Consider the following 25,943-nt stretch of genomic DNA (forward strand, 5'->3'; position numbering starts at 1 on the left):
GTCTGTATTAATGAATATGAGAAAAGACATCTGGCATTAATATTTGTGATATTGGCTGAGTATTCTGTATTAATGAGCAGATGTTGCAAAAGCCTCAATTGCACACAAGCCTGAAAAGTATTCACGAGTGGGTGTGTCTTCCATGAAGTGCATTCTCTTACAGAAGCATAGAGGAAAAAGAAAGCACCATTTGTTCGCTTAGCCAGAATCAAGCATTAGTTGGCCAGTGAGTAACTGTGTCCCTGTCATTAGATCCTAGCACAGCCTAAGCCTAGGTGGGAAATGAAACAGATGACATTACCCACCGCCACCTGATGGTGACAGGATCTTGACCGAGGATAGAGAGAAAGTGTTTGGAAAGGCTTTGGACATGTGTTGTGTGTCAGACATTACTGTGGATGTTTAAGGATTTTATTAGAGAAAGAGTGTGGTCATCAAGTGAACTCCTGATGCATGTACTTCTGTGTGCATCTGCCTTACATGGAGGCTGGGGAATCAAACCTACGTCCTCAGACCTTGCAAGCAAGTGCCTTTAACCACTGAACTATCTCTTCACCCCTATTGTGGATTTTTGTAGGCTAGTCCTAACATTGACCATCATAACAGTCCTGACAAGGTAAGCATCACTGATCAATATGCTACAGTGACCAAACTGTAGAGATAATGACCCACGTATGGTCTGAAGGCCGGCAAAAAGCAGGACCAAGACTTGATCCTGGATCAGCCTGGGTCCAGAGCCTGTACACTCAGAGCTGGGCTGCTATAGAAAGAGAGGGGCATTTCCCACTAATCTGCTGTGCAAGTCCTTCCTGCTCTGCCTAGCAGGATCTGCATGGCAATGAGGCAGGTGAAGGCTTGCTTTCCTCTTGCCAACAGCCTAAGCATCACCCAGGAATCACACAGGAGACCTGCTGGACCTCAGTCTGCATTGTCATAGGATTTGGGTGTGTGGCTCCTGGATATCCATTTAAACACAGCCACCACAGGGGTTGACCATCTCCGTGGGCTCCATGGTTCTAAGGCTGAGAAAGTCCCTGTTCCTGCACCAGACATCACCCAAGCATGCCACCCTCCACCTGCAAGTGCTGCAGCCTCATCCTTAAATCTCATGGAAAGAGCCTCTGACTTCTGGGAAGCGTTGCGCCTATCTTCACTGTCCCCTCTGTTCTCAGAGTGTTGTCTGTATGGGTTAACTTCCTCAAAGGGGAATCCCATCCACATGAAGTCACTGTGCTAGACTACATGAAATAAAACGTGAACAGGAAGGAGAAGCCAGCCTGCACCTTCACACGCAGATGATGAGTCCAGACCTGCTTTTGAGATCCCTGTGTTAGTTCCCTGTTGTTTTAAAGAAGCCCCTTCATTACCCAGGAAAACATGAATTCATGACTTACTTCAATAACACTTGACCAGATAAACATACAGGTAGCCAATTACAGAACCATGAAGTAAATACATAAATATCGGTGGTAAATAACAGGGAAAGAGGTTTCATGTTGGTTTTTGTCATATCAACATGTTAAAGGTACATGAATTCAGTAGTGAGGAGAGACAGAGAGAGAGAATGCCAGGGCCTCTAGCCATTGCAAAAGAACTCCCTATGTATTTGCCACTTTGAGCATCTGGCTCTATATGGGTACTGAGAAACTGAACCTGGGCCCTTGGGCTTTGCAGGCAAGCCCTTTAGAATATTTATTTATCTATTTATTTATTTTGTTTGTTTTTTTAAGAGAGGATGAGGTAGCAGTTTGTTTGTCAGAAGTGGTCCAGATCACTAGCCTGAAAGGTGATGTAAGAATCGGGTGTTTTCCCTTCTTTCTTGCTCAGTTCTCTGTCACCTTCCCCTTCACCAAGGAGTCCTGCAAGTTCACAAATATGAAAATCTTCCTAAAACAGGCAGAAAAACGAATGAGCATTCCCACTGTGCCACCTTCACCCATTGGAGGCTAAAATAATGCCATGTGTGGTAGCTGCTCATCGTGGGTTCACTGGACAAAAGAAGCAACATCTAACGTGGACAGGGTGCTGTTCATACCATCCTGGCTTCCCTGGTGAGAGCCCCTTCCACAGCCTTCAAACCAGGCGTGCCTTCTTATAACAGGCCTGACTCCATAGGAGAACTTCCCCACTGGCACATCTAATGAGAGGGGATAGACTGTGAGCTTCCCTCACTGGTCTTTCTGACAGAAAATGACACCCAATGGGAAGCTCTGGCTGGCTTTTGCCAATATACTAATATTTACCATAACAAGACACATGAAGAAAGAATACTCTTGGCCTTTTAAAGTTGGTGCCAGTTTTGAAGCTCTGAACAAAGCCTTTGACAAAGGCTTTTGTTGTTAAAATAACCAGAACATACTGCTGGCTCTGTGGTGCTGTCTGACTGGCCCAGGATCACAGCTGAGGTGGCAGGGGTAGGGAGCCCGCTGTAATGCATGGTTTCCAGTCTATTCGCTCCACCAAGCTTTCTTGGCCAGTGAGATGATGACTTGGAAATGAACCAAGGCCACGTCTCTCCTCTCAGTGAAGAGATACTTTTAGTCCAAAGCACTAAGGAATCTCACTGATACAGTGTCATGCAACAGTGGAGACAGGCGCCTAGAGGAGCTGGAGGCCCAGCGAGGATTGCCCTGGCAGTGCTCCCTCAGGATAAAAAACACAGGCCTGTACAGAGCTGGAGAGATGGCTTGGTGGCTAAGGGCATTTCCTGGGACCTGAGGGACCCAGAGATCTTCCGAGTTCAAATCTTCAAAGTCCAAATTAACAGCTGCGCATGCCCAAGCACACTTGTATTCCTAGTCCCGCAGAAGAGCAGAGAATCTTAGGAATCTGCAAGAGAACCTGGGATCAGCAAGAGTCTCTGGCTTAAACAGGAATGGTTGGAAGAGCAAAGGAGTTGGACACTGGGCTTTCTACTGACAAGCACATCAGGATATCACAAGGGCATATATCACACACACACACACACACACACACACACACACACACACACCACATACATACAAGCAACATAGGAAAAAAGGCATGGATAGCAGGTACCTCTTCAGGGTCCTCCACCCCTGCAGAGAACCATGCCCTCTTCTTTCTTTGCCTCCTCCTCTCCCTTTCTCCGTGCATGCCCACCTCATCCACAATGGCTGCTGCTCCCTTGTGGGAGGTCAAATGTTAACATCTTGTCACTTGTGAATCTGAGTGAGCTCCTTTTTGTTTCAGGGCATCATGTTTAGGGGTTGGAAAGCTGAATGGATGAGCATCACCAGAGAGAAATATTTTTTGAAAAGTGAGAGAGACAGATGACACATTCCTTCACAGTTTAGTGAAATTCAGCAAATCTAATTCTATTATCTTGTCAGTCTCACTCAAAGGAGACCAGAAAGCATATTTTAGTTGCATCTTGGAAGGCTTCAGAGGCCACAACCACATCTGAGAACATCAGATGCGTCTGGTGCTGTCAGACCATTGTTTCAGGGAGGGAGCAAATAATCTTCCAGCAGCTAAATAAATGAAGTCATCTTAGTGCTACCCACATTGCACTCCATGGGAAGAACTGTCAAGCAATAGGTGATAGCCATGATTTTCCATTCAAGGAGTTTTCAGAGTATACCCAGGAAGCTTTACCTAAGGACACCAAAATAACCATGTTCTGTATGAATCATGAAGCAGAGTACAGAAATGAATGCAGATTTTATAGAGAATTTAAAGCCAGATCATTTCTGCCCTTGTTTATATTTACCACGGAGTGTGAGCTACGGTCTAGTAAATGCATTCTGACCAAGATGCCAGGGGCAATTGCATTAAAGCATTTTCCTCCAACTTTGTGAGTTTGTCAAAGGTTCACAAGCTGACAAGCTGAAATGTTTTTCAGCAATCTGGCAACTGTATACATAAGTGTGCTAAAATGTGCATTGTTAAGAGAAAGGGGTGAAATATAGAAGCGTGCTGATGGGAGATTCATTTTCACAGATATTGCTGCTTTTCTCTCCACAGTTCTACATCCTTTATAAAAGAAATATTCAATAAGTCTTAGTGAGAATTTACTAGGTACCAGTGTAGTTTTCATCTTTTTAAATAGTCCCAACTACCTGCCAAGTACATGTTCCCTCCATCCCTCTCTCAATCTCTCTCTCTCTCTCTCTCTCTCTCTCTCTCTCTCTCTCTTCAGTGCTAGGGATCAAATCCAGATCCTTAATCATGTTGGACAAGCCCTCTACAACTGAGCTATACCTCAAGCCCTTTTAATCTCCATTTGGCAGAAAGGAGAACTAGACAGAAAAACTCAGAAATATTCCCTCAAGTGGCAAATAGGTAAGCAAGGGTTGACCTCAGCCTATCCAAATCCAAAGATAATGTAAGATCTTCTGCCTTTACTGTTGAATAAGAGAGAGTAGCTAATAATCACGTAGAGTGTTACATGTTAAAAATACGCTATTTAAAATTCCCATCGCCAACTCTGGCCTCTCCCTCCCTTCTCTAGTAAAAATAATGGTTCTGTGCCTTCATATAAACTTTGTGTATGTTTGTGTATGTGCACACATGTGTGCAAGAATGTCAAGGCAAGAGAACAACCTCCAATACCATCTGCAGGAATGCTATCCACTCCTTTATAAAACAAAATTTTTAACAGGCTTCTAGTGTGCTGATTAGGCTGGACAAGCTGACCAGACAACCCCATGGACCCACCTTTTTCTGTGACCCAGTGCTAGAGTTACAGGCATGTGTCTCCATATCAGACATCTTATGTGGTTACTGGGAATTGAATTCTGATCCTCATGCTTTGTGAGGCAAGCATTGACTAAGCTATCTCTCCAGCACCATTTTTTTCTCTAGCCATTTATAATTTTTCAGGATTAGAAAATTCCAAATAGATAAAGTGCCCTTAATGCCAATTCCCCAAAATGACATTGGGAATTGTTATCTATACAATAGGTAATATTTTCTCTGTAATCCTCTCTCCAAAACAGGACAGAAGACTAAAAGAAATATTTACAGTATGGGTGTTCATGAGTAGATTTCCAAGGAAATGCTACAACCATTCAAAACAAAACAAGAGCCCAGTTGTCCCTAACTCTGCCAATGGAGATTATTTATAGCTTGCCCCTTATTTTGCAGATGTTATGCATTGCTCTATGTCACAGGCATCATTCCCAACACCTGTGGGTACTCTAATGTATCATACATCTGTAGGGGTAATGTTGTTAAGGAAGGTTAATAACATTAATCCCATTTTGCAGATGGGAATAAAAGACAACTGGTTTATCACATTTCCCAGGTCAGATAGTAAATCAATGACTCATTAACTTTCATTAGAATTTTCATTCCAGCCAATTTCACACTAAGCTTCTTCCCCAAGGCACTTAATGACTATCAAGAATTTTCTGGCATTCACTCCTCACGGATGCGTATGTCAAGTAGTTGAGTCCATAGATGAGTGAGGCTGTGTGCAAATGGCACCATGCCTGCTTAGGAAACAGGAAGGGGTCTGTCATAACAGTCGTTAGCACGAATGGTAGTTGGTGAAGGCTGTGAAGTGTGGGCTCTGTGATGAGCCACTGTGTTTAAGGTGTCTTGTTCTCCACTCAGAGGCAACAGCTGTAAGGCCTCACTAACACAATGAGAAAAACAAGGTTTAGACATATATGGGTGCTAGAATACAGAAAGAGGGTTGGAAAATAGGTCATCTGAAGGCAGAGTTCATGGTCTCCACGACAAATCGAATGTGATCAACATTTAGAAGACAATGGAATCGCCTAGAAGACCTTTCAAAGCACAGATTCTGGGCTCATGCGTAGAGTCACCATCTGGAGAGATAGGATGGGAGGGTAGACAATTTGTACTTTTAACCATCTCCTAGAAGACAATAAGGATAATGACCCCGATGACACACGTTAAGAACTACTGCTCAAAGTGATACTTAATGTTATAATATTTGAGGGCGTTGTGTGGGAGAGGAGACGAGTCAAAGGCATGTGGTGCTGGAGGACAGGGAAATGGCGCATCAGGAGCTGTCCACTTAGGGTGAGAGAAACCAGAAAGATGGGGGACACTGTCCCTGTGCAGCCAATGGACTCTCCTTGCTTGCTTGCTGAAGTAGAAGGCAATGCAGAGTCACAATAGGGCTGGCTGGTTCTCACTCAGCACTGCCATTTCTGTGGTGAGATCTTGGCCAAGCTAATTTACCTCTTTCCATGCAGTATATTCATACAAATGACTAAATGAGCAGAATAGAACTGACTCTCATTATTGTGAAGATTAAATAATACAATGTATGTGATTCACATAAAAGCATATTTGGCACACACTAACTGCTCTTTTATGAGCCATATACCCATATTGTACATATAAAGTCATGTATGTGCTTGTGTTTAAATATATGTTCTAGAAATCTATATTCAATACTATTATTTCCATAAGTCCATTTTCATTTCCTTTTTTTCCCCATTATCTTGAGAATGACCACTAACAACCCAGTGTACTCTAGGTATGAAAGTATAATGGTCAAGCAGGTTCAACCCATCCCTGTCTTCACAATACAAAAGGGCAGTACAGCAAGACTTGATAAATTTTATAATAGGAGGGTAGAGGCTCTCATGAAAGACTAGAAGACAGCTATAGAGTGAGTATTTCTAGCTATTTCTACTTAAATGTTAAGTGCTTTGATCCCAAAGAATGTTTCAGAATTCCATTCAACCCTTTGCTTGTCTATTCAGGATGTATTTCTTCTATGAATAATAACTCTTCCAAAAAAAAAAAAAAAGCCCAGAGTGATTCTGGGTCTGCATCCAATAATTGTTAATCTTCTAAGCAGGTGGCTAAGACCCTGGTAGAGCAAAAGAACCTCAAATGAGGGAGCTATGTGTATCAATATCCTTCCACTGGTCGAAGGCAGGAAGTGATTGCTACAAGCCTTAACTCTGACCTTTCTCACCTTGCCAAGCTTGCACATTGAGGTTCATTGGCCATGAATTGTGATATTTTATTTTATTTTGTTTTATTTGACAAAGTCTGTTTCAGGACCTATTGGGCAGTAGATATAGCATTCAGGCCTGTGATGAATCAGGGTCAGACACAAACAGAAGTCTGTGGACTCAAGGGCTTCAGTCAGAGACAGTTAGGGCAGCTCTGTTCCTGGATCTGCTGCCTTCACTTGCTGTGAGGAGCCAGAATGGAAAGGAGGCAGCTGCTGCAAGTGTTCATAAATAAGGAAAGTGAGGGCCTAGAGTTCCTATGGGAACCTGCAGCAGCTCAGCTTACCGGTTCCCTAGACACACTTTCCTTTCAGCCAGTGCCTCACATTAAGAGAGAGACAGAGTTGCACTGGCAGTGTGGTGCCTGGGGGACATTTATGGTAGGAATGGCATGACTCATTCTCCCAACATGGTATCCAGACTGAGTCCTGAGGGTGTTACACGCTTAGAGTCTCATGACGAAGATAAAATCTGTTTTTAATATACAGTCCATAAATGCAAGTGGTGGTTGTGATAGTCTATGAAGAGTATGTGTGTGTGTGTGTGTGTGTGTACACATATGTGTATGCACATATGTGTACACATGCATGTGTGTTTGATCCAAGGAAGCAATCCCGGGAAACGCCATCTACTTTCTAATGGGGACACTGATAGTGCAACTTGAATCTAGACAGAACTGGTGCTTTCCACAGATTCAAAATCCACTGTCTCTTTACCTTAGCCCCTGACTTTAGTGGAAATTTTACCTGTGGAGGGAATTCAGGATGAGACAGAAAATCTAATACTGTAACTATGCAAAGATTCAAAAGGTTCATGTTCTGAAGCTCAAAGTCTAAAGTCTAATGTCAAGCCTGGAAATTGAAATCCAAATGACTAATGAGGGACAGAGCACCCCAAGTTCACAGCAACCCATCGCAGGGTTCCCTGTTATCTCCCAGCAGCACAGGAAGGCAAGACAATGCATCCACAGTGAGTTCTATCTGATCTCTTCCCTGTCACCAGCTGGAGACCTCAGGCAAATTGCCTGACCTTTCTTCACTTCAGTTTCCTCACAGAAAGAAAAATAATGATCTAGTCTTCCCCTTCCCCCTGACACACACACACACACACACACACACACACACACACACACACACGCATACACACACACACACACGCATGCACGCTGGTTGCCAGGAAGAAGAAAGAATTGCATGGGAAATAAATGTTAGGATTTCAAAATTGCTCTCATCAGCATTACCCCAAATGAGATTTTCATGAGTTTTCTGCATGTATAAAGGCCCATACAATTGAACCCTGAATGTGGTTTTGTATCTTCCTATGTTCTGTAGGTCACGTATCTAAGAGAATAAGGCAATTTTTTCAAGCTTGGTTCAATGCTAATGCCTGGGCAAAGCAGGCTTATTGCTTCCCCACAGAAATGTTACTGCAGAGCATGGACATTGGTGGCCACTTGTCCATGGCCAGCCACACCCATCATGCCATGTTTGCAGCATGTCCACTTACTCTGCATAGATGTCTTTGCAGCACACAAGCCTGTGTGGGAACTGAGATTCAAGATTCCAGGCTGTGCAGACCCAACAGCAGAAAGAAGAAAGAAAGAAACAAAGAAAGAGAGAAAAAGGAAGGAAGGAAGGAAAGAAGGAAGAAAGAAAAAGGAAGGAAGAAAGAAAAAGGGGAGGAATGAGGAAGGAAGGAAAGAAGGAAAAAAGGAGAGACAGAAATAAATAAGGGGATTTCTTCTCTCATGGAGATTTTATTCTATGTGGGAGGAAAGTAACACATTTTTCAAAATACGAATTATGTGGCATATTAATGCAAAGGTGGAAGTGAGCAGAGGTGCACATGGGTTTTTCAATTTTGGAGGGGTTTTTATTTTAAGGCAAGCCCAACAGATTGGCAACAAGTGAGCGAGAGAGGATAAAGAAAGAGAGAATTGGTGTGCCATGGCCTCCAGCCACTGTAGTCGAACTCCAGTTGTATGTGCCACCTTGTGTGCGTGTACACCCTTGCACATTTGCATCCCTGGGTGTGTCTGGCTCCTCAGGCAAGTGCCTTAACCACTAAGCCATATCTTTAGCCCCCTCTTTTTTGTTGTTTTGAGGTAGGGCCTCACTCTATTCCAGGCTGACCTGGAATTAACTCTGTTGTGTTTTGGTTTTTGAGGTAAGTATGCCGGGCTCTGCAATTTTAAATGAGATGACGGGTAAGGACTGACCCAGACAGTGACATAGTAAAGATGTAAAAGGGCTGGAGAGATGGCTTAGCGGTTAAGCGCTTGCCTGTGAAGCCTAAGGACCCCGGTTCGAGGCTCGGTTCCCCAGGTCCCACGTTAGCCAGATGCACAAGGGGGCGCATGCGTCTGGAGTTCGTTTGCAGAGGCTGGAAGCCCTGGCGCGCCCATCCTCTCTCTCTCTCCCTCTATCCGTCTTTCTCTCTGTGTCTGTCACTCTCAAATAAATAAATAAATAAAAAATTAAAAAAAAAAAAAGTAAAGATGTAAAAGACAGATCTACAGGCCCCCGAAGGAGACTGTTCCAGACTACAGGAACACAAGTGCACGTTCTGAGAGGAGTCTTGTCGGTGACAGCAAAGAGTGCAGCTGAGGGCCAGGTGGAGCAGCCTGACGACAGAGAGGAGCAGGCAAAGTCGAGATGGCAGGAGGGGGCGGGTCAGGGTGTTCTAGCCACGTTGTGTGCTGTCACGGGTCAGGGTGGTCCAGACCACATAACTGGACTGTCGTTTGCCGTCACGGGTCGGGGTGGTCTAGCCACGTAACTGGACTGTCGTTTGCCGTCATGGGTCGGGGTGGTCCAGCCACGTAACTGGACTGTCGTTTGCCGTCACGGGTCGGGGTGGTCCAGACCACATAACTGGACTGTCGTTTGCCGTCACGGGTCGGGGTGGTCTAGCCACGTAACTGGACTGTCGTTTGCTGTCACGGGTCGGGGTGGTCCAGACCACATAACTGGACTGTCGTTTGCCGTCACGGGTCAGGGTGGTCTAGCCACGTAACTGGACTGTCGTTTGCCGTCACGGGTCAGGGTGGTCTAGCCACGTAACTGGACTGTCGTTTGCTGTCATGGGTCAGGGTGGTCCAGCCACGTAACTGGACTGTCGTTTGCCGTCACGGGTCAGGGTGGTCTAGCCACGTAACTGGACTGTCGTTTGCCGTCACGGGTCAGGGTGGTCTAGCCACGTAACTGGACTGTCGTTTGCCGTCACGGGTCAGGGTGGTCCAGCCACGTAACTGGACTGTCGTTTGCTGTCATGGGTCGGGGTGGTCCAGCCACGTAACTGGACTGTCGTTTGCCGTCATGGGTCAGGGTGGTCTAGCCACGTAACTGGACTGTCGTTTGCCGTCATGGGTCGGGGTGGTCCAGCCACGTAACTGGACTGTCGTTTGCCATCACAGGGGCTGGTTGGAGATGGGAAGCTGTGATTCTGCTCTTTCCTAAAATGGTGACTCTGGCTTAGGGATTTGAAACCAAGGAGGAAAAGTAGTTCATTTCCTTGTTTAAAAATATTTTATTTATTTATTTTATGTATATATGAGAGAAATAGAATAGGCAGAGAGAGAGAATGGGTACGACAGGGCATCTAGCCACTGCAAACAGACTCCTGATGCATGTGCCACCTTGTGTATCTGGCTTACATGGGTACTAGTGAGTTGAACCTGGCTTTTTAGTCTTCTCGGGCAAGTGCCTTTACCACTAAGCCATCTCTCCAGCCCCCTTCCTCTTTTAAACCCATGTCTGGAGTTAAGGAAATAGCTCGGTCAGTGATGTGCTGGTCACACAAGCATGAAGATGTGAATTGGATCCCCAGAATCCACATCAAAATGTTGGGGGTGGTGACATAAGTGCTGAGGGGGTGGCAGGTACATCCTGGGTCGTGCCAGCCTGCCAGTGTAGCCTACTTGGCGCTTCCAGACCAGAGGCTCCTGCTCTGGCGTGGGCGCTGGTGCCCCGCACATCAAAGCTTTGTTGGCATTAGTACAGAAGTGGCCAGTGAGGCCCAGCAGGCAGAAGGCCACAGAGTTCCTCTCACGCACTGCAGGCATTCCCATCAGCACAGCAGATCTGCACAGGAGAAGGTTCCGAAGGAAATGCCCAACGCTGAGATGCTGAACAATGGTGGAGGCCTCAAGCACAACACCACAGCGGGGTGAGGGAATGGGGTAACAGTGGCAGTAGCTTCTCCACAGGAACAAGCCACCCTGGCAACATCCTGCCACTTTGTGATTCAGGACCTGACAGCCAATAATGCACAGAGGAGATAAGAAAGCTTTGGTGGAGTGTGATGAGGCTAAAAAGGTCCCAGAGGTTTGGTGTACATGCACTTGAAACAAAAAGAAAACATAAAATTGCTTGTAAATTTGTAACCTCCTCAGGGTGTTTCCAATGATTGTGAAGATCAATGTTAGCATGTTCAAAGAGTTTAGGGAGTTCTCAACCCTTCCCGCTCAGACCTGCTTGTCATCAAGATAAGGGAACATGAAACTTCTTGCAGAGATATGAATTCATATAAAGGAACCCAGAGATCTAAAATCCACAAAGATGGCCTTTGAACTTTCCTGCATCCAAAAAGAAAAAGAATACCAGGGGCTCTGTGTGCTCCTCTCTACTTGCTGCTTTTATCTTCCACTGATAAAATTAGTTTCGTGATTAATGTAATTTCCCATTAGTCTGTAGGAGTGGTTTAATACTTGGACTCAGATGGACCTGAGTTCAAGTTTGAGTTCTACCATTTGTAACCTTGGCTGTTGAGCTCTTAAACTCTCAAATTCCTCATCTATACTTGTGATAGTTACTGGTCAAGGTCAGCATGACTGGATATAGAAATCCCTGGCAAACACGCTTCTTGGTGTGTTAATTAATGAAGGCATTTTCAGAGAGATTTAACTGAGGTGGGCTGTGGCACACTGAATTACAAGAGAGAAAGAAGAAATATATTTGGACACCAGGATTCCTGTTTGCTCCTAACATTCCTAGAAGGCAGAAAGCAGCTCCACACTCCACATAGCTGAGAGCCACTCCCCACACCATGATGTCCCCAGCAAGATGGTTATACCTTCACACCTTGAGCCAAAGTAAATACTGCCTGCTGTGGGCAGCTTGTAGCTAGTATCTTTCACAGCACTAAGAGAACTAACACAGGGCTAAAACTAGAACCGCTTTCCCCTGTGAGCTACTGAGAACACAATTTCTACTTATCTAACGTTCAGGGGTTAAATTCTTTTATTTTTAATTTTTGTTTATGTATGAGAAAGAGAGGAGAGAGAGGGGAAGAGAGAATGGGCGTCCTAGGGCCTCCAGCCCCTGCAAATGAAATCTAGATGTGTGCACCACCTTGTGCATCTGGCTTATGTGGGTACTGGGGAATCAAGCTTCGAACGAGGGTCCTTAGGTTTCACAGACAAGTGCTTAACTGCGAAGCCATTCCCCAATCCTCAAGGGTTAAATTGTGTTACAGCTTGATCAGATTAAATCCTGTAACACATGGGAGAGATGCTCCTCTGAGGGCAGATTCCAGGGAGAGGACCAAGCACGGAAGCCTTCCCACACAGTCAGTTGGTGGTCCTTCCAAGGGGTACTTATTCAAGAAAGCTTAAGGCACCTTCTTTGTTCTGGCTGTTGCAGACCATGCTACAACCCTTGGTCCAGCCTGCCTGGCACTTGTGTCTTCAGTCCAGACATTCCCTGAGGACACTGAAACCCAGCCTGCATCCAGCCTCATGGATTGAGCAGCTACCTGGTTCTTCCACTACATCCTGTATCGTGGACTGCACAGCTACCAGATTTTTCATTCTCTAGCTTCTAGAGACAGCAATTGTTAGACTTGCCAGCCCATATATCATAAACTAGCCCAACAAATCCCATTTTAAATGCACATTTATTCTCCCAGTTCTGTTCCTCTGGGAATGTTGGCTGATTCATATGGAAGACTACAGAGACACTGCAGGGCTGCATTTTGGTTTAGCTTTGACATCAGCATGTGTGCTTCAATGTTCCTTTTCCATGAGAAACCATGCACATTGAAGACAGGGAACCTTCTTTCATGAGATGGAGTTGGTTGGCTCCAAGATGGAAGCCAACTTAGGAGAGCGATCAACCCATATAGGTTTTGCCAATTGCTCTTAATGAAAGGTTGGCAGACTCGGTCCACCACCCAAACTCATCTTGCTGTCTGCTTTTGTGAGGTGTTATTGGCTCATGGCTCCTCTGTTTTATATAGTATGTGTCTGCTGTCACACTGGAAGAGCAATACTTAAAACACAGACCACATGCTTAGAAAGCCTAACATGTTTACTAGCTGGTCCTTTATAGAAAAAAAAAAAAACAAAAAAAAAAAACTTTGCTGACCCTGTTCTAGAAGTATGAAATGTACTTTTATTCAACTCACACGGCCCAGAAACTATATAGATGGTTAACTGATATCCCCATACAAAATACAAAGGCTACTATCATACTCAGGCCCAAGTACTTTAGTGGGTGTAGGGTGTCAGACACAAAGTAGGGGCCTTTTCCCTGAAGCAGCCACACTACCTTTGTGGGGACAGGTGAGTGTGACTCACGACTTGTGGAAGGAGTTCAGTGCCAGCAATAAAATCCAAGAGCTAGTCAGGGCTGCGTCCATCATGACAGCTTCTTCCACATGATGGCAGGTGGCAGGTCAGTGGAGGCCCCTCATTGTCACTCAGACCACTCTCACGTTCATGAGGCTCCCCTGAGCAGCACTGGGTGATGAAGATGCTGTGTGGAGAAATCCCTCTCTGATTCTGCTGCAACCGCACACAGGAAGGAGTGGGCTGCACAGAAGCATGAGTAGTGTCCTGTTGCAGTCAGCCTCACATGGCTGGCAGAAAACACCTGGCCAAGAGCAGTTTGTGGAAGGAAAGGGTTTGTTTTGGCTTACAGACTCAAGGAAAGGTTCCATGATGGCAGAGGAAAATGACGGCATGAGCAGAGGGTGGACATCACCTCCTGGCTAGCATCAGGTGGACAATAGCAGTAGGAGAGTGTGCCAAACACTGGTAAGGGGAGGCTGGCTATAACACCCATAACCCCACATCCAACAATACATCACTTCCAGTAGGATCCAATTCCCAAATGTCCACCAGCTAGGGACCTAGCATTCAGAATACACAAGTTTACAGGTGACCCCCAAATCAAACCACCACAGGTCCCCTCTGCAGATATTTGTCAAAGTGACGGTAATACAGTTCTTTTTTGCATGATAGCTAAAGAAATGGAAGAAGATTAACCAATGACCACATTTTGTTAGAAAGACTCAGAGGCAAACATGAATCAAAATAAAGGATAAAAATGAAGCAGTTTCAATGGAGGAATCATTCAATCATCTAACAAAAGACAAATAGTTCAAGGTGCTATAGATCACAATGTAAGTTAGAAAGGCAAGCACAACCTTCATACATGTTCACTCAACTCCACATTCTAGTTGGAGGAGACAAACCATCTTAGTTTAGATTCTTTTAAAAGACCATGAGCAAGGTGTGATGGTGCATCTCTGTGACCTCTGGATGAAGCAGGAGGATCATAAGTTCAAGGCTCACCTGGACTAAATTGTCTAAAAATGTAGACAGGATCTAGGTGTGAGTTGCTCCTGTGTAGTTTTCAGAGGTTCTGAGGGTAAAAAGGAAGGAAAGAAGCCATGAGCTATATTGATGAGTCACTGCCATGGCCAACTGAGGTTGGTGCTTGTCTGGTTCCCTCAGAGGACATTGAATGTGACTAAGAGCTCTGATGAGGAGCAAGGACAGTGGTTTACTCAAACACCACCACTTGTTCCTGGATGACTGGGTCTTGTGAGTGTGTGGGAAGGAACATCAACTCTCTTCTCTTAGTGGACACAGAGAGACTGGAAGTTTCTGGAGGTGGCTTTCCATGTAGGTTGAGGTGTATGGGGAAAGTGCCAAGGCTGTGCTAACAGTGGAGAAGATGAAGTGAATAAATGTGGGAGAAAACTGGCATGGGTGGATGTGCTGTGAAAACCATGAAGACAGGCTAATGAGATTTAAGAGTGTCTGTATACTTATGTGGATGGTGGGGTGGTTAGTGGCCAAGGTAAACTCACCACAAAGACTCTGGGAAACATACTTAGCAGAGCTCATGAGGGAAACATACTTAGCAGAACTCATGAGCAAGTACAGAATGCCTCTGGCAGGATACACAGTGAGAGGGGGAAATCAGAAGCTGCAATGTGGGAGAGAGGCTAGGAAGCCACAGAAGGAGGTCTGAGAGGCAGATGGGGACAAGACCACCAAGGCCTTGTGAGCCATGACAGAGTGCTGTGCATCCTTCTCCTTACATTTGAGGCAGTTGCTGAAGCATCTGAATATGATTTATTTTTAAAAACCATCCCTTGGGCTGGAGAGACAACTCAGCAGTTAAGGCGCTTGCCTGGGAAGCCTAAGGACCCATGTTCGACTCTCCAGCTTCCACATTAGCCAGATGCATAAAGGTGAGGCAAGAGCAAGGTCACACATGCCCACTAGGGTGCAGGCTTCTGTAGCTCAATTTCAGTGGCTGAGACCCTGGCATACTAATTCTGTCTCTGTCTCTCTCTCTCTTTGTCTCCATCTGTCTGCCTGTCTGTCTGTCTGTCTCTCTCTCTCTGTGTCATTCTCTCTCTCTGTCTTTCTGTCTCTCTCTTTCTAAAAAACAAAAAAGAAAACAATCATCCTGGTTGTCTTTCCTTCTTCCCTTCTAGTCCTGAATGGGTGAACTGGATAGCCATTAGACAGAGCTGAGCAAGGTTGCTTTTCACCACTAAGGAGCATCACAGCATCCAAGGAGGTGGTGGAGAGTGTCCACTGGAGAGCAGATGTGGTGGCTACCACTGCTTGGCACAGGATGTTAGAACCAGAGTTGGAGAAGGGCTGGCTTTCCATAGGAGATCTGGCTTTTCAGCAAATGTGTAGTGAGGAAAGCACCCATGGGGGAGAGAAACCTGACATGGAATTCTGAGTCTTTGCCTAGGAAGAAGGGCATCCATGAGTGGGGCAGCAGGAACAGGAGCACCACACTGGGTATGAAAGCCCAAACATGAGGTATGAGTGGATGTGTGGACCAGGTGGTCCACACTGGGCCCACAGAATCTGAGAAGGATGTGTGCACAGTAGGTGCCTGAGGTAGCAAAATTTGAGCATAAGGGTAGTGAAAGGGTGCATTGTAGCAGATGCAAATAGTGCATTCAAAGTGAAGAAGGAATTGCAATGCATAGGGTCATAGCTCAGAGTCAGGCCCTGAAGAGGGTGAAGTGGGTAAGGAGGGCAGTCACTGACAGGAGCTGTGGGGAATAGGCCACTGGGCACAGAGTGACAGAGGATGCAGAGCACATCCACTTGGGTATGGGGTGTGGTAATCCACATAGGCAGCCGCCTGGTTATGGGGTGTGGTAATCCACATAGGCATCCACCTGGGTATGGGGTGTGGTAATCCACATAGACATCCACCTGGGTATGGGGTGTGGTAATCCACATAGGCAGCCACCTGGGTATGGGGTGTGGTAATCCACATAGGCATCCGCCTGGGTATGGGGTGTGGTAATCCACATAGACATCCTCCTGGGTATTGGGTGTGGTAATCCACATAGACATCCGCCTGGGTATGGGGTGTGGTAATCCACATAGACATCCACCTGGGTATGGGATGTGGTAATCCACATAGGCTGTGTGGGGGTGTGTGGATGTGTGTGAGCATGCGGCATGTGCTGCAGACAGGAGAGGAGCTATGCAACAGCAATAGGAGACTGGTACCCACAGAGTCAGTGATCAAACAAATAAATGTTAATGCCATGGGAAGTCAACGTCATTCTTCCAAAAGGGGTATGATTGATATTCAATCGGTGGGACAAAGTGGAATGAGTGAGTCCTGTGATGTTAGATTGGAATTGGAAATGCAGGTGTGAATTTATGATTATACAGGAAGGAGACCACTCTAATGGTGTTCACACATCTATGTGCACCCAAAGTGTGTCCTACAGCATCATCTGCTAGGGAGAGAGCTGTGAGCAGAGCACTTCCCCATGAGGAACAGCCCACAGGTCAGTTTCCAAATGATATCACTAAAACAAGGAAAAGCTTGAGGAGGGCAGTTTTCAGGGACAGAGCAAGGAAAGTACACGAATGAAAATTAGCCAAGAACATCTTGTGCCAGAAAATGGAAAGGTATAGAGAAGGATGGGTACATGTCAGAAGGACAGCTTGATAGTGTTCCTGCTGATCAGCCGAGATGACCAGAACATGACAAGAAATAGCAGAAACATAATCCATCCGGTAAAATGTAACTGCAAACCTATATTCATGCAAATACATGACGAAATTGAAATTGGGCTAAGGTATAGGAATATTTGGGTAGTGCTCCAATACTTTTCCACAAGATATTTATTAATTACAGACAAAAGAGAGTCCTTTATGGTGGAGAAGCCTGTCAGACACTACTTACATCAAGTGCTCAAATTTAACAACATGACAATGGCCCAAATCAAAACATGATGAGACCCAGTAAGAAGAGCATGACATCATTTCCTTGATACTTCCCACCAGAGATGCATAATTAGAATCTAACCATTAGCCATCCTCTGATATAACCACACTGCAAAATTATTGGCTTGTCATCTTCAAATCTGTGAAGGTTATCAAACCTAGTTTAGACTAAGAAATTGTCCCAGATTGAAAGAGATTAAAGAAACATGACAAGTAAATGTAATGTATGATTCCAAATTGGATTCTTAGGCTATAAGGAATGTAATGAAGATAATTGGCAAGATTTGAATGGCAACTGAGAGTGGATGGTAGAATGTAATGATTATATACTGGAGATTGTCTTCCTCTTAGTATTGTCTTACTAAAACACTTGGGAGATGGTGGACATCTGATTGGCAACATATTCTGCAATTTGTTCAGGACAAAAAAATTGTAGCATTGGAACAACCTTTCTGCATGCTAGGCATTGTTTCAGAATGAAAAGGCAAGGAATATATTCACTCCAAACTGTTAACTCCTTAGGTTGTGCCATACACCCCTTCCTTGGCCCTGCCCCCGATGGCTGGTCCCCATCCCCATGAATGTCTGCTGTCCTTCCCATTTGTGTAGGGAGTGTGATTTTTTAGAGCATGCCCTTCTCATAGGAGTTTAGCAGAGCATGTCTGCATTTCCCCTAATCCATATGATATAGTCCATGCATGAGTCTGGACAGCTTGTTTCCCTCCTCAAGGCCTTAGTTTCCTTCTCAGTAAAATGTGTGTGAGGAGATAGCTTTGTACAGCCATACAACCATGAACTCTGAGTTCTAAACCTTAAGTTCACCCCTTTTTTTCTGAAGGGTAGTGAGTTCAGAAGGTGGAGGGTGTGCAATATTTTGATATATCTGCGGGCATTCCTCAGTCTGCACATTCGAGTTGGGCCTGCCTGCCTGACCCCCTTAACCTGCTGAAATGATTGGGCACATAGAGAGCAGGCATGGCTAAGTCACTGCTGAGCACCTTAGGAATTTATGAGCTAGTGAGCAATTAGCACTCACTGTTAAGTCCTCTCTGCAGTTTTTTCCTAAATCCTAATTCCTTTTCTTTAGAAAATCAGGCACTGAGACCTTGAGTGTTTGCCTAATGGCTCAGACAAAGGCTTAACCTGGTTGCCAAGTCTTGTGGTCCTTTTATATCCTGGGGACATTTGCTACTGAAAGAAAACTGGTAGATTCCATTTTCCTACAAGAGATATTTTTGCACTGACCTCTGGCCCATTAAATGCTTTGGCAATCACCCATGTCCTGTAATGGCAGTAATAAATTTGTTTTAATTTCAGGCAATGTCAAATAGGGAATATTGACAAAAACAAGATAATGTTTTGAAATCAGCTAGGAAGAAGTACCAAATAAATAATATGTTGAATTTAATGGACAAATTAACAAATGTGTATTAATAAGAGTATAACTAGACTATTTCAAAGTTTGGCCAGCATGTTTTCATTTCTGAGGGAATGGCGGTCTTATTCGGAGGGTCAGAGGAAAGATGGACTACCCTGGAGGACACTGCAAAGAAGAGGCCGGCATTTATCCATTGTGACAGATCTGGTTTAAATAGATCTATTTGTTTTCAGCTAAATGCCAAAAGGTTCAGCCAAACCACTCTAGTAGCCTTTTGGATGGCAAGACATTTATTTTCATGTAAAGACTTTTATTAGGAATTTCAGTAGTTCTGTTTCTCTGCCTTTTTTTTTTTTTTTTTTTTTTTTTGCACTGGCTCTTTAGATTGGTGTCAAAGAACTAAAGTTCTGGTTAGATTTTATCTGTGTGTGATTTTTTGAGTGGAAGAAATTACTCTTAACTTAGATGCATTTCCCTCAATGGAACAGAGGAGTCTGCATACAGTATGGATCCTTATATAGGCACATCAGTGTGACAGATGGCAAAATGACCCATAACCACAAAGCATATTTGCAAAGCTGTGAGGCCTTGGATGCCATTGTCATATGCTCCATCCAAATGGCTAATTCTTCCCAGATACAGGTAGCCTGGGGGCACTGTTAGCTGCATAAAAACTAATTGGACCAATTTGAATAGGAGAAAATATTGCCTAAAGTGTTTAATCACACTAGTAACCTAATGATTTTTTTTTTCTTGTTTAACATAGCCAGGGCTGTGTTTAGAAACATGAATCCATGAATGCAATTTAGGTATCTTACACAGAATGAAAGGGTTGAAGGGAATCATAAGCAAAAGATCCATGTGTGTGTGCATCTTACCTTTTAGCATCATGCGAGGAGACAGGCTAGAGGAAAGCCAACAAGCAAAACAATGTACAAGAAAGATAACTCTGGGGTTTTTCTAGGATGCAAGGGATGTTTCTCTCTAAGGGATTTAGTGTTCATCTCTATTGGCATAAGATCTGAGACAAGTCATGACTAATTCAGTGAGTTCCCCAGATGATAATAGAACATTAGTGTGATATGAACCTCTACTAAATGAACAGTACTTTAGTGGGAAAAGCATGGTTTGAAGTCCAGAATGCCTTTTGTCTGAGTCCTACTTGCACCTCTTGTCAACTCTGAAAGGTGATGCTAGTCCCTGAATTTTCTGAGTGCAACATTCCATCTTCCATAGTGTGAGGGCAAAAATTGTGCTTTCCTAGATACCTCATGGGATTTCATAAAAATATTATAATCTAATAAAGGAAAAAACATATATGCCATAATACCTTCCTGTAAGTATAAGATTCAATATCTATTATCATTATTATCATCATTATGGTGGAAGTGAAACATCTTTTTCTCTAATTCACTCATTTTAATGTCATTCTTACTGTTAAACCTTGTATGGATGTGGATATCCTCCATAATCCACCAAACTATAGCTCCTGGTGAATGCCATACTTGGAAAAATGTGATAAGAAAATGGAGATTTCATGAATGATATGGCCCTGAAGTCTTCTTTGGAATGTAACACAGCCAGAAGCAATCATGGCACCAGAAAGTGTTCTGAGAATTCACAGTTCCACGGCCAAAGCCATGATCACCAAACCAGCCCCCGAAGCAGTTGGCAGAATGTGGCTTGGGAGCCCAAGCGCTGCAAGCTCTGGAGGTTCTAAGTGGGCCCGTGGGGATGCGTCACCTCGCTGGCCCCACTACTCTGGAAAGAAAACTCTGGAGTTGCCCAGTCTGCTCAGACAGCATTATTCTTCCTTCTTCTTCAAGCTTACTTAACAATACACACTTCTAAATGGTAACAAGAAGAAAATGTCATTAGGCAATTTCCCTACCCACCTATCAAGCAGGAGAGCATTAATGTTATACTAGTTTATCTTACATAAAGACCTTTATGAAGTCTCTCTGGATCCCTCTGCAGCAGCTGACATGTGATGGGCTTCCTGCACATTGGGCTCTGCTTCATCTTGGTGGCAGTGACCCTTTCAGGCAAACAGCACAGTTCAAATTAAATGTGTTTATGAAATCACCCTCAATAGTAGCAATGATGCGTATCCAGGTACATGGTGGTATGTATGTGGAAATCAGGCATTTTGCTCTGGACAAAATTCAGACTTAAGAAACATCAGACTCTCTTGCTGAAGTGGGTACTGTCTCATATCACTCAGGTTTCCAACATGCCAGGTTCTGACTCTCTGTGACTGATGGAATCCTCCTAAAAAAATCAAGAATTGAAGAAATGGAGAGACTAGGGATGTCACCTCATTATCTGCATGGACACTTATTTATTTATGTATTTATTTGCCTACAGAGAGGAGAGAGAGAGAGAGAGAGAGAGAGAGAGAGAGAGAGAGAGAGAGAGAGGGAGAGAGAGAGAGAGAGAGAGAGAGGGAGGGAGGGAGAGGGAGAGGGAGAGGGAGAGGGAGAGGGAGAGAGAGAGAGAGAGAGAGGGAGGGAGAGGGAGAGGGAGAGAGAGAGGGAGGGGGGGGAGAAAGTGAGCGCACATGGGCACTCCCAGGATTTTTGCCACTGCCAACTGAGTCCATGTGCATGTACCTGTTTGTGCATCTGGCTTCATGTGGGCACTGGGGAATCCAACCTGGGCCACCAGGCTTTGCAGGCTAGTGCCTTTAACCTATAAGCCATCTCTCCAGCCCTTAGAACCTCTTACTACACCTAGTGTAGTATGCACGAGCTGCACCGTCTCCCCATACACTGCCCAGGATGGGACACTTACCCTGTTTGAGACAGCTCAATTTATTTTCAGACAATTTAACCAAAGGAAATAAGATATTTTGTCAAAACGATTACCAATGTCTGCAGCTGTGGGGATTGTCACCTATGTGGGATAACCCAGACCTCACATCAGTTCTGGATATTTGACCTATTCAGTCTAACCAGTTGTCCTTTGACATGAATCGTGTTTGACAAAGAAGGCAGGAGACACTCTGACACTCTGCTGGAATCCACATGTGTACTGAAGCTTTATCCTAGCCAACAATGCAGAAAGTGGATCTGCGCACTTTTTCTTGATGAACTGTCGGTGACTTCTAGTAACCTAAACCTTTAGAGAGCCCAGAAGTTCTTGGCTTTAGTCCTTCTTTCTGGAACTCTGCCCCAGATCCGGGTCATGCACTCTGCTTCCTCTTGCTACAAAAATTGAAAGTGTTTGGGTGCATTCCGTCTTCGGGTACTCTCCCTGCTGTGCATATTTCTATGAAATTGTAGACATCTGGATTTGTCTCTCAGTGGATAATAATTTTTGCTTAATGTGCTTGTTATGCCATGATCTCTGCACTTATTTCAGCCAACAGCCTCTTATTTTCATTAGTTCTAAAAGCCATGGTAGCTGTTTTGGCCATATTACATGAGTCCATTCACACAAGCCAGGTTACATCTCCTAGTTGTAGGTGTGAACTGACCTAATTAGCAGATAGTCTACCAGGAAATATGAATAAGAAGAAATAAATAATTTCACATTCAAGTTCTGCTATTCCATTTGGAAAAATCATTTCCTAATGGAGTTCTATAAAAGAAAAAGTCATATTATCCTTACATGGGCATTACAGAACTGATGTGAATTGTTGAAAGTCAAAAAATTTTCATGTTATGATACATTATGGAATATATTAAAATCCCATCTGAAGACTATCCTATTCTCTCTTTATAAGAAAAAAATTCATTCCAAACTCAAAAACTATATATATGTGAAGTTACCCCTATAATGATATATTCTTAAAATCTATGCATTCTGATTATACATGTATGTATGTATAAAGGAGATATATATGCATATATATATATAGTCTCTTAAGTATAAAAGATACCAAGTTGTAATAATCTTTAGAAATACTACAAAATTGTTACAGTATGCATGCCTATAATATAGGCACGTGGAAGGTACAGGCAGGAGAATCAGGAGTCCGTAATTGTCCTTGGCTACATAGTGATTTGGAGGCCAGCCTGGGATGTATGAGGCCCTGCCTCGCAAAACAAAACAAATAAAACAATAAATCAAAACATTCCACGAAGTCAGGTGTTTTCCTTACCTGCCATTGGCTCAAATTTAACGTTCACTGAATTCCTGGGTCAGATGTGTTACTGTGGATGTTTTCACCGATTACAACTTCGGCAGCATCCTGGCATGTCTGTTAGAGTCTGAGCCACTGTAGAGCCTTGCTGAAGGCTGGATGCACAAGGGTGGAGAACTGCCCACTCCAGTGATTGAGGTCTGGTTTCTTCTCTTTTGTTTACCTTGGCTTAACTTCCATCTGTCTGTCATCCTAGAACAGAATTGAGTGCCAGTCCATGGGGCATCTCTTGAGTAGGGAGGTTAAGTCCCTTGGCACCAAATGCATTCAGCAAATGATCATAGAGGACAGCCTACAGACGGGCTTTATTCGTAGGAAACCAGATAACCACTTGGGCGATAAAGTATTTATTGCCTATTATCTTTTTATTGCCAAACTACTGCACTTAATTTGTTTCTTTAAAATGCTGGAGTGCTAAAGAGGCTACATACATGAAAGGGGGGAGGAATATTTTGAAAAATAAATTGAATGACTCTATTGACCATAGCTGAGTCTAGTTTACCATCTAATGCTGATTAAAACAATTCCACATTGTGCTTTATGCAAATGATTTGTCTTCCTCCATAGCCTTGTCTGCTTGTAAGAAATAGCATTGTTCTTTATAGCTTAAGGAAGTGAGGTCCAAGATGCAGTCGTTTTTAAGACAGCTCAGTGAATTAATCAGTATGAACTGATGTTAGCTTTCAGAAAATTCTGACTTCTCTTTGGAGTTACCCAATTTTTTCTGACACATTTTCATTTTGATTATTTATTACATACTCACCCATCACAGTGGGGATCCAGTGATGTTAGACGGGATTGTGAATCTTCTGGAGTTTCCTGTGTAGTCAGGTTTACTAGCATACAGCTCAAGCAGTTCTACACCGTGGTGGACTCTCACTGACCCTGTGGTAGGAGTAAGGAGTACTGCAGGATGTGCAGGCCAAAGAGGCCGTCACAGGAGATTCAGAGAAGATGCTGACTCACTTGACCTCGGTGCATAATAAAGGCAGGAAACTTAGGGTTTTTTTTTTGTTGTTGTTGTTTATTTGTTTGTGTGTTTGCTTTTCCAAGGTAAGGTCTCACTCTAGCCTGACCTGGAATTCACCATGTAGTCTCAGGCTGACCTCAAACTTTCTCAGTGATCCTCCGACCTCTGCCTCCCAAGCTCTGGGATTAAAGGTGTGCACCACCACACCTGACACTTTTTGTCTTTACTAAATTCTAGAACTATCCAAAGTGCATTAAACTTAGAGATTCATTTAATTTTTGTGATGAATCTTACAAGATAAGTCTTGTTTCCTTCACATTTTACGACGGCATAACTGGGACACAGAACCATTAACTACTTGTGAGCATGTAGCAGCAAGGGAAGGACACATGTGGTTTTAGGAGGCTCCACAGGATGCCTATTCTCAACTGTCACATCACCCAGCTACCCCTCAGGGGCAAATAAGATGTCAGCACAGGTAGCTAAGCAGAGGGAACTGCTCAGCCACCATGATGGAGAGGAAAAAACTCGAGACTATATGGAGCAGCCTGTGTCTGAACTTGGGGGTTAAGGAAAGGCACAGAGGAAGTGGAGAATCCAAGACCACCTAGAACATAGTACAAACAGATGGCAGAGGTGAGCACTGACCAGAGGAGGCAGGGAAGAGCTCTGCTCAGGTTTTTGTGTCAGCCATACCTGGAAGAGGGAGGTGGGGTGACTCAGAAGTGAAGTGAATCATCTCTTCACTCATTACCCAATACTTCAAAACTATTGGTTCAGTTTTCTATGTCCCAGCACTGTCCTGAGTGTTAGGGGGAAGTGAGGGGATTATAAAAAGCCCCAGTCTATTGAACAGAAAGAGTACAAACAGGATATAAACAGATAATCAACAAGGTCAGTCATAAAGTGATGTGCAGAGATATGGAGTGACCAGGGGCAGGGGAACGGACACTTTGATATGGCAGCCAGGGAAGGTCTGTCTGAGAAAGCTTGAAACATTTGAATCACAGCTGAAATGACAGAGAAGCCAGTCACGGGTAAAGGCCGGTCGGAGCTCAGCGAAATGAGGGCTGGCTTCCTTCTGATGACCACTCCAGGGAGGGACAGCAGCTCCAAAGGCCTCAAGTTGGGAAAGAATTAGGAGGGCTGAGGGATGCAAAAAAGACGTGCTTAACACGCAGAGAGAAGGAAGGCAAGACAGGGTCTTGGGACAACGGGAACACAGCTGTGCATTATATCCCGAATGAACTGGGAAATTCTGAGGGCTCTGAGCAGTTTCATGATTTCACCTCGTTTATATGTTGAAGTAGATGTGCTGGGTAACAAGGGGAGAACGTACCCTATGAGGAGAGGGGTGGATATAGTGAGGCCGATTAGAAAATGAGCTACAAAGGACCAGACAAGAAAGAGATGAAATGGATGTGTCCTAGAAGGGGGACTGTGAGGGATGGATGTGGGTGATATTTTGGGAGTAAGGCTGGTGAAACTGGGTGAAAGGTTATGAGAGAAAGGAAGGTATGAAAGATGAGGCCAACAATTTTTTCTGACATAAGTCTGACTCCAGTGACTGAAGTGGGAGATGTGTTTTAGGGCCTCATGTTACTGTGCTCTGCTAGGGACCAGGCAGCTCTTGGGGTAACAAGCACACTACTCTGAGGATGACAAAATATGAATTAACCTATAATAACTGACAGGTGTGAGTTGTAGCCGAGGGTTTCACAACTCTAGCCTTTGATTCTCATGAACGTGGGAAGTGACCTTGTAACCAAAATGATCAAAGAGCAGAAACTGAGGAAAGAGAGAGATCCCAGAGCAGTAGAGAGAAAAACATTTCAATAATAGATAAGTACACGGGCTTTGGAATAAAAAAGGCATGGGTTTGAATCCTTGATGAGCTATTTACCAAGAGTGTAAAAAGTTCAATGCAGAGGACTCCGCTTTATTTGTAAGATGAAAGATGTCACAGCAATGGG

General features: G+C 44.2%; 1 protein-coding gene across 1 annotated transcript in view; it reads left to right on the forward strand.

Annotated features, from left to right (window-relative positions):
- Tnni3k (TNNI3 interacting kinase) overlaps positions 1-25,943 on the forward strand; it is a 248,124-nt gene that overhangs the window by 217,055 nt on the left and 5,126 nt on the right. The gene's annotated exons all lie outside the window — the stretch shown is intronic.

Source organism: Jaculus jaculus, chromosome 19 (assembly GCF_020740685.1).
Source record: "Jaculus jaculus isolate mJacJac1 chromosome 19, mJacJac1.mat.Y.cur, whole genome shotgun sequence".
NCBI lineage: Eukaryota > Metazoa > Chordata > Mammalia > Rodentia > Dipodidae > Jaculus > Jaculus jaculus.